This window comes from Crotalus tigris, unplaced genomic scaffold (assembly GCF_016545835.1).
Source record: "Crotalus tigris isolate CLP2741 ecotype Arizona unplaced genomic scaffold, ASM1654583v1 scf7180000017634.973608, whole genome shotgun sequence".
In the NCBI taxonomy this organism is placed as follows: domain Eukaryota; kingdom Metazoa; phylum Chordata; class Lepidosauria; order Squamata; family Viperidae; genus Crotalus; species Crotalus tigris.
In genome coordinates, this window is record NW_024096528.1 from 776,382 (window position 1) to 786,058 (window position 9,677).

Consider the following 9,677-nt stretch of genomic DNA (forward strand, 5'->3'; position numbering starts at 1 on the left):
CTGCGATATATCTCACCATCAGCAAAAGCATGTAAGAGCGTTAAAGTTTCTCTTACAAAAATCAGGAATGACAATGCCTGAAAGAGAGCTTAGGAAGCTAGTGAGTGAGGTAGGAAAAAACTGTCCCTGATATCCTGAAAGGGGGATGCTCCAACTTAAGGATTGGGAAAGAATAGGTAACACCGTTCATCAGCTACCCTGAGCCTCAGTGGATGTTTTGCATTGTTGGCATCAATGTTGCCATGCAGTGGAAAAATATGGGGCTGATGCAGTACAATTAAGTTCTACTCCCTCTCCAGGTTTTAATCATGAAAAGGTTTCAGTTCCATCAGCTCCTATATCTTCCATGATGGATGTGACACCTTCAGAGCAAAAGAATTCTAGATCTTATGTTTCCATTTGCCATGTATATAGAAAATCAAATGGTGAAAGGAGAGGGAGATATACAGGAAATAGCAGATATGCTCTCAGTTTGTCCTGTACTTTTGACTGGGCAGGTAGATACGAATGGAGCCCCAGTGGTTGAATATCGACCACTTTCTTATGCAATCTTAACAGAATTGCATACGGATATAAGAGACACTGGGTTAGGTTGTTCATATGTGCAAGGTATGTTAGAAGCAACAATGAGGAATCATGTTTTGGTACCAGAAGATTGGAAAACAACAATTCATATGTTATTAACACCAGCTCAGTATGTGATATGGGATAATGAGTTTAGACATCAATGTTCATTAAGAGCAGCAACTTCTGGAGGTGCTTACCTCCCAGAGCAGTTATATGGCTCTGGTGATTACACTCCAGTGGATGCACAAATTGTTTTGCCTATAGCTACTCTTCAAATATTCTCTGAATGTGCTTACAAAGCTTTTGGAAAAGTTCCTATAATTGGGAAACCATCTCAAGCATTTTCAAATATTCGTCAAAAGGCAAATGAACCATATGCAGATTTTATTAACCGTCTGCAAGATGGCTTGAGACGACAAATTGATAATCCTGATTCCCAAGCTGAATTGCTTATGAAATTCGCTAAAGAAAATGCCACCACTGAATGTAAACGGGCCATCATTGGATTGGGAGCAAAACCAGATTTAGCAGAAATGATAAAAGCATGTCAGGATATAGGGACTGTTTCTTTTCAAACTAATCTCTTAGCTGCAGCTCTTACAAAACCTCAGGGGAAATGTTATAATTGTGGTAAAATTGGACACTTTAAACAGGATTGCAGAAATCCTGGGGAAGGAAAGTATGCCTCCCGACCATTTAAAAATAATGCTGGGAGATGTCCAAAAACAAAATGCCCTAAGTGTAATAAGGGATTTCATTGGGCTGATGAATGTTGGTCGGGAAACTTCAAAGCGGGCCGGTCTCTGGCCCCGGTCCAAACAGAGACCCTTCAGTAATTCCATCAACAATTAACAATAGCCCTGCTGCCACTAGAGGGAGTGCTGGGATAGATTTAACTATCCAACAAGAAGTGTGTTTCAAATTTCCAGGAGAAATACAAGTAGTTCCTTCACAACTTTCTGGACCTCTCCCTTCTGGATATGTTGGATTAATTTTGCCTCGATCTAGCATGGGAAAAAAGGGAATTTTTGTAATACCTGGAGTAATTGATTCTGACTATACAGGTGTCATCTTTATTCAATTATGGACTAATATGCCACAGAATTTGCCAAGCAATACTAGTCCTGAACAATTGCTCCATTTGCCCTATTTTGTCCCTGCAGGGGGTCGTGATAGGGATTGAGGGGACGGCAGGTTTGGTTCCACAGATCCTGTTGTAATTGCATTAACCACAATGGCCTCTTCCTCTGTACAAATTACAGGCCTTAAAAATTCTTGTTCAAGAACAATTACAAGCCAAACACATTGCCCCTTCCACTAGTCCATGGAACACTCCAGTTTTTGTTATCAAAAAGAAGTAGTGAAAAGTTTGTAACAAAAAATTTTCCTGTCTCTTTTGTTTTTCAACTGGCTGTGTTGCTTTAAGAGCAAGATAGACCAAAAGAAAGAAGGGGGGGGGAACTGTTCATTTTAAACTTTTTTTCCTTCTCTGCTTAGAATTCCAGTTTGCGAATGGAGATGAAATTTAATCCCCGCTCTTGCAGTTTCAGCTGGCAAAATTTAAGTTTTGTAAATGTTTAACCTACTTAATAGAAATTTGTTTCCATCTTTGATTAACTTGGAATTTAACTTATTGACCAAAGGAAAACAACCTAGAGATCTCATTTGTAGTTCCAGCATTTACCACAGTTTAGCAAATTAAGTACTTGAGTACTCAATTTGTGGACAGAATTCCACATAGGAATTGTCACTTAACACTTTTGATATTTCTTACTAGTAAGCTACTTACAGGAGTATTTACTGTGTTAGAAGCGCAAAAAAGTATATTGTATTGAATGGATTTACTTATCCCATCCCAAAATGTTTTATCTTTTATCCAGGCTGTTGCTGAAATAACCTTAGGACACAATCAAGCTTGTCCTTGAAATGGGACTGATTTAATTAATATTGTTATTTCTATCCCAAAATTTGATTTTCAATTTTATTTTCAGAATAACTTATCTCTTCAATGCTGAATATGTAGGCTGTATTTCATATCATCTGCCTACACTGCAGTACAATCCTCATCATAACGCTCAGAATTATCTGCTGCTATTTTAGCTTTCCACACCTTTTCTCAACAGACTTTTAACTTAATCTCTGATTCTCATTATGTGTGCCAACTTATTTTTAATCTTACAGGTGCTTACATCAGGCCCAGGATCAACTCCAATCTTATGGCTTTGTTTTTAACTTTACAGCAGCTATCCTTTGTTTCTCACATATGTATCGGTCCTTTAAGGACTGCCTTCATAAGCAGTTAAAAAAGGAGGGATCAAGGGTACCTAATTTGGCATGGATAACTCATCAAGTCAATAAAGTCTTAATAACTTTAAACCAGCTAAATATTTCTTTTCAAAACACTACTGCCTACCAGTGTCACTTTCAACAGAAAGCTGTGCTTCCTAATCCATTGGTATATTATTGGCAATTGCCTGATAAAACCTGGCTAGGTCCAGTTCCTTTATTAACTTGGGGACGAGGCTATGCTCTGTGCTTGCTCCTACAGGCCCTCTCTGGATTCCAGCCTGGTGTGTGCGACCAGCCAAAGATGTCATGGCATCAAGTCCAGAACCCAATACTGGAAATGAAGCAGGTGACTCTTCAGACAGCACAACGTCCCTTTCGCTCTCGCCATCGCAGTTGACCAACAACCTGGGGCGATGTGAAAAACCTAACATCCAAAGCACAGGAGGTTCTGAGACAACAGGGAAAAGAACCTACACCAGAGAATTTATGCGCTGCCATATTTGTGGTTTTGACTGCAAATTCCTTAGTCATTCTTTGCCTCTTTGTCCTTAATTGCTGTGTGGGGGCTCAAGCCCTCCCACCTCATCTTTTAGAATCATGGATGAAATATAATATTTGGGTGCAATTAGCTAATGTAACACAAGTGACAGACTTTTGTATTTCTGAATCATATGACATGGAAAATCTATTCTCTACCTGTCTTATACCTGTGTGTGTCCCAGCTTCAGTTTTTTTGTGTTATTTCAATGTTTCTGATCAATCTGGCGTTATTCAAAAGCAAATTAAATGTTTTACATTTATTTATGAGACTTATATACCGCTTTAAGTACAAGCACTCTCTAAGCGGTGTACACCAGTAAGCAATGTATATATATATATATATATATATATATATATATATATATATATATATATATATATATATATTTACATTGCCCCCAACAATCTGGGTCCTCATTTTACCTACCCCGGAAGGATGGAAGGCTGAGTCAACCTTGAGCCGGTGAGATTTGGACCGCTGACCTGCTGAACAGTCAGCTAAAGTGGCCTGCAGTACTGCACTCTAACTGCTGCGCCACCTCGGCTCTTATGCATAACTTGGTTTCTGATTTAAAAATTGATACCTTAGGAAATTGGTGGAGTGCTCTATGGTCATGGCTTCCCATTGGCCTTCTTGGAAAGATTGTTCACTATCTCATTATAATAGTTGCTGTCCTTATCAGCTGTTGTTGTTTATTTCAATGTCTTTTCTCTTTACTTAATAAGATGTCTTGCAATCTTCCATACTAAACTAAGACCCACTAACTACTCCAGCTTAAGATGATGTTTTCACTAATAAAATAAAGAAGAGTGAGATGTGGGGAAAACTGCACGTGCAGCAAACTGCCATGCTTTCCCCCCCTACAAACCTCATAACCTTTTGATACCCTTTGTCCCAAGGAAGCAGCCAAAAGATCACCCCCTTTTGACTTAATACCTTACCTACCTAAATAAATAATATGCTTTAAGTTCCCCTTATCTCTTCCTGTCTTTATTTCTTCCTGTCTTTATCTCTTCCTGTCTTTGTCAGTTCTTTCTCCTTTTCTAATCTACCTGTATTTGTTTTTACCTGCTCTCAACAGGTAATATTTTACTAGAAAATAATTGCTTATATGAAGGAATTTTTCAATTACTTTATGTCAACAGCTAAAGGTTAAACTTATGAATGTAAAATGTCAGCAGTTAATGGTAAAGCCTATGTATGTAAAAAGTATATAAGAAGCAATAAACTCAGAGTTTGTCAAGCTGTGTCCTGCAGCTTCAAACCTCTGCTCAAGAAATGCCTGAGTCTTTTTCTTAGCATCGTTACAGCCTGAAGGCAGGACAAGAAGCAACGGATGGAAAGTAATCAAAGAGAGAAGCAACCTAGAACTAAGGAGAAACTTCCTAACAGTTAGAACAATTAACCAGTGGAACAACCTGCTTCCAGAAGCGGTGAATGCTCCAACACTGGAAGTTTTTAAGAAGAGACTGGACAGCCATTTGTCCTGCCTGAATAGGGGGTTGGACTAGATGACTTACTATTATTATTATTATTATTATTATTATTATTATTATTATTATTATTATTATTATTATTATCTTCCAAATTATTTTCTTTTCTCTTTTATTTTTAATCTTATCTTTATATGATGCATAAGGAATAATTTGACTTTGAATAAATGTTTTATATCTTTCCCATTCAAAAAGTTGGGCACTTGATATTTCTGAATTCAAATCAGAGAATTGTAAGGTCTCTACTGGCATTTGTTGTACAAATTCTTTATCATTCAATAGGGAAATGTTGAAATAGTAATTTCTTGATACCTTAACCAGTTTCTGAAAGACAAATTTAAAGGTAACTGCACTATGATTGCATACATAACAAACATCAATATTGTATTCTTGAATTTGGTGATTTAAAGTCAATGATATTTAAAAAAATCAAGCCTAAAAAATACCAGTGCATTCTTGAATAAAATGTATATTCATTTTTAGTTGAATATTTTAAACACCAAAGTCTACTTAATTCAATTCTTCCATATAAGTTTTAATTGTTTCCCTCAGTAATGATTGTTTTATTTCATGCTGGGGATCAAGCCCAGGATCCAACTCTTCTATTATCACTTTATCATTCCTTGAATGCCTATGCAAATTTATCAGCACCACCTTACAATGATACTATGAAATGCATGTCAATTTTTTGAAGGCACCTGCTTCTCTTGCTGGTTTGATGATTACTCATACAGGCCACCATAAAAGGGATTGCTGACCAGCAAAGTAGTTTATGAAAGTATTTATTTATGTTTTATTATATGTATATATTTATCTTTTATGATTGTAATCTGCCAGAGTTACCTGGTGGTAAGATAGGCAGCTAATAAATTTGATAAACAAGCGAGTAAACAAATAAATAAAGCAGGTATATCACTCAATTCATTCTTGCCAGTCCTAAAGATTAAAAAGGAAGACTACCAATCTCAAGAAGAGACATTCTTATATGAGGAAGTTTAATCCAACACTAATAAAAATAGAAGAAAAACTATAAAGTGTTATCATGCAAAAATATAGAATAACATTAAAAATATATTCAGAATAAGAATATAGCTTATTTTTCTGAGATAAGCTTTTAGTTTAAAAAGACTATCTGAGATTAAAAGAGCAAGAACAGTTTCAACAGCAATTTAATCCTTTTTCTCCTGGGATTATAAAGGCTGTAGAATATCCAAACAAAACCAAAGGTAAAAGTAAACAAGGTTGACTCAGGCTTCCATCGTTCCAATGTCAGTAAAATGAGGGCCCAGATTGTTGGGGGCAATATGCTGAGAGAAGGCTGAAAAGCACTGTGAAGCAGTATAGAAGTCTAAGTGCTAAATGCTACTGCTATGGTTGAACAGTCAAGGAAAGAAGGATGTGTTGCATTGAACGAGAAAATACTATCATGTGAGGCCATGGTTAATTTATGACTGCTGGGTTAATTAGCTAAAGCATTAAGAAGTTTCTCATGTGAATACAACCACAGTGAGCTTTGGTAATCCTGTGCGGATTAACCACTCAAAGCAGGATATTTTATTTCCTTCTAATTCACTCTTTTTTCTCTCAACATCTGCTCATAAAAATACAGACTTCTCTTTGAATTCCCTTTCCTAACTGAGCAAAATAAAGTAGTGATTTCTAGGTTGTCATAACTTTATGTCCAGCATTACAGGATAGGGTAAAATGTTTAAGCACTATAGACTTTTTAAATATAATATCTCAGCTAGCTTTTCAGGTTTTATTTACTGATTTATTCAATTTATATAGCCACCCATCCTACACTTGTCATCTGAGTGACATACACAAGTAAAAGCCAAACAATCCACAGAATTAAAACAAGTAAAATAAAGTTAAAATGGTTAAAATAACTATAATAACAAAAAGATGGGGAGAGTACATTCTAAACTTATATGCATGCAACCATTCAAAGGGCTCCATAGTTCCATGAGATCTCCAGACCTGAGGGCAGAATCAAGTTTGAAGGGCCTCCTGGGAGGGCAAGAGAGTTGAGGCCAATTTCACCTCAGGGGAATGATGTTCTAGACTAGAGGGAGGTGACATACCGGTAGCAGAAAGGCTCTCTCCTGGATCCGTCAAATGAAGCTTTTTGGTCAATGGAATCCACAAATGTTCCTCCAGCCTCCTTAGATTAATTTTAAGTGGGCTTTTAGGAATGGTTTGGGCTAAGACTGTATGGTAGTCTGGTGCTCACCAATTAGGTAATGATTCAACCAAGTAATATATTAAGTTCAAGGAGGGCATCACTGCTATATGGTATATGGGATTTTGCCAAAAATTCAACCGTAGCTCTAGCACTGTTGCTTAACTATTTACTTACCTAAGCAGACACTCCATGCCATTTTGTTTTACTGTATTTGTGGTTTTTATGTTATAACCTATAAAGGAGATATGTTTCAAGCATTTCTCTCATTTTCAGAAATAAATGTAATTATTTCAGACATAAGCATAGAAATGTAAGCAGAGTTGGCCAGCATTTCTTCTCCATGATCAATGACGGGTGTATAGCATTAGTTGCCAGCCAGGGCTAAGTCCCTGATCTTGTTCTATTGCGTTGCTGTTTAAAGAAAAAAAAATCGATAGATTCTTGCTAAACTACCACATAAATATAGGAATACCAAGGTATGTTCTAGTAATTTCCCCATCACTAAAATCAGAATGAAGAGTTTGTAATTCCTTGGAACATAGAATATTAGAACATAGAATATTAGAATTGGAAGGGACCTGGGAGTTCTTCTAGTCAAGTGTTTCTCAACCTTGACAATTTTAAGGCTTGTGGACTGTGGCATTCTGGGAGTTTAAGTCCACATGCCTTAAAATTGTCAAGGTTGAGAAACACTGTTCTAGTCCAATGCCCTGCTTGAGTAGGGGACCCTATACCATTTCAGACAAATGGTTGCCCGATCCCGTTTTGAAAGTCTTCAGTGATGGCCCGAGCACTCACAACTTTTGAAAGCAAGCTATTCCGTTGACTGATTGCTTTCATCATTAGGAAACTTGTCCTTAGTTCTTTTTTTCAAAAAAAATATATTTTATTGGTTTTTTAATTTTAACAAAAAGTACTTAAAACGCACCATGGTGTTTGGATAAACAAACATTTCAAGGTAAAAAACATACATAAACAGCTCAACTTAATACATTCACTATCATCTCTCTATTTCTCACAAATGACATAATAGATTTAATATATTCCATTTCTAGCTTAAATTTCTATTACTACTCAACCTGTTTTAAAGCTTTATCAATTTAAAATTACCTTAATCAAATATTGTTTTACATCAACAAATTATCACTTCAAATATCTCTACCAAGTATATTCAAGTTCTTAATCTCTCTCAGCCTCTTCTTATCACCAATCTCATTTATTTCTTCTTCCATTGATAACTAACTTGATTAAAAAAAACAATATTAAACTTTAATTCCTTGGGGATTAAATTAAATTGGGGATCCCATGGGGGTACTCTTAATCTGCTCATATGTGATGCCCTGAAACGTAAAATAAGTTTTCAAGCCCTAATGACCTTGTGGACCTTTTGGGATTGTGCTTGAAAACCTATTTTACGTTTCAGGGCATCACATATGAGCAGATTAAGGGTACCTCCATGGGATCCCCAATTTCGAGCATTATAGCCAAAGCTATTTTGCAGCAATTAGAGCACGTGGCGATGTCCCAGTATCACCCCAAGTTCTGGGCCCGCTATGTGGATGACACTTTTGTCATCATTAAGAGGAGTCGGAAAACTGACTTTGTGGGCACATTAATTCAGTGTGTGCGGATATACAGTTTACGGAGGAAGAAGAACACCAGGGTAGGTTGGCGTTCTTGGATGTTCTAATCCACCGCTAACCCGATGGTACCCTGAGAACCAAAGTCTACCGTAAACCCCCACACACTGATAGGGTCTTACATTATTACAGCAACCACCCGGTGGCCCATAAAGTCAGCTGTATTAGAACACTCTTTAAGAGAGTGGACTCCCACTGCAATACAGCCAAAGCCAGAGTGGAAGAAATGCAACACCTCTTCCATGTCTGCAGGCATAACAGGTATCCCACCAAATTTATTAAACGCCATGGTGCTCTGTCTAAAACCCCCAATGGTTCACAGATGGAGGTTTTACCATCTCAGACGACACCTGTCACCCTCCCTTATGTTAATAACATCTCGGAAGCCACTGCTAGGTTGTTGGCACCCTACAATGTTAGGGTGGCACACAAACCTAACCGGACACTGCGCTCTTGCATTATGAGACCCAAGGATCCACTCCCCACAGTGGAGAAATCTGGGGTGGTGTACAAAATTAATTGTAATAACTGCCCCAGCAATTATGTGGGTGAGACCTCTAAGAGGGTTAAGACAAGGATCCAAGAGCACAAGTTGGCCATAAGAAGAGGGGAGCAATACTCCCAAATTTTGACACACATGATAGAGTCTGGCCATAGGTTTGATTTCGATGGGGTGAAGGTGGTGGCCAATGACACCACGAAGAATGGCAGATTACTAAAGGAGGCCTGGCTCTCGTGTGAAGGATCCATCAATTGCCACATAGACCTATGCCCTGCACATATAGCGTTGAAGGCATGGGAAGCTTGCACCCGACCACCATGGCGTAGACAATTCCATAGTGGCAGTCCCATTCCCTCACCTCAGAGAATTAATACCCACGGGAATAACAACTGACGATTAGAGACTTTCCCGACTGTGAGAATGGAGACATGTCCACCACATATGGAGAAACCCATCAACC

At 37.7% G+C, this 9,677-nt stretch overlaps 1 protein-coding gene across 1 annotated transcript in view; it reads right to left on the bottom strand.

The window, feature by feature from the left end:
• Positions 1-7,114, bottom strand: part of LOC120304352 (cysteine-rich venom protein piscivorin-like) — a 39,326-nt gene extending 32,212 nt beyond the window's left edge. The window contains exon 1 of the mRNA XM_039334814.1: positions 6,975-7,114. The gene's annotated coding sequence lies outside the window, so the exon portion shown is untranslated. The remainder of the gene's footprint in view (positions 1-6,974) is intronic.
• Positions 7,115-9,677: the final 2,563 nt, after the last annotated feature.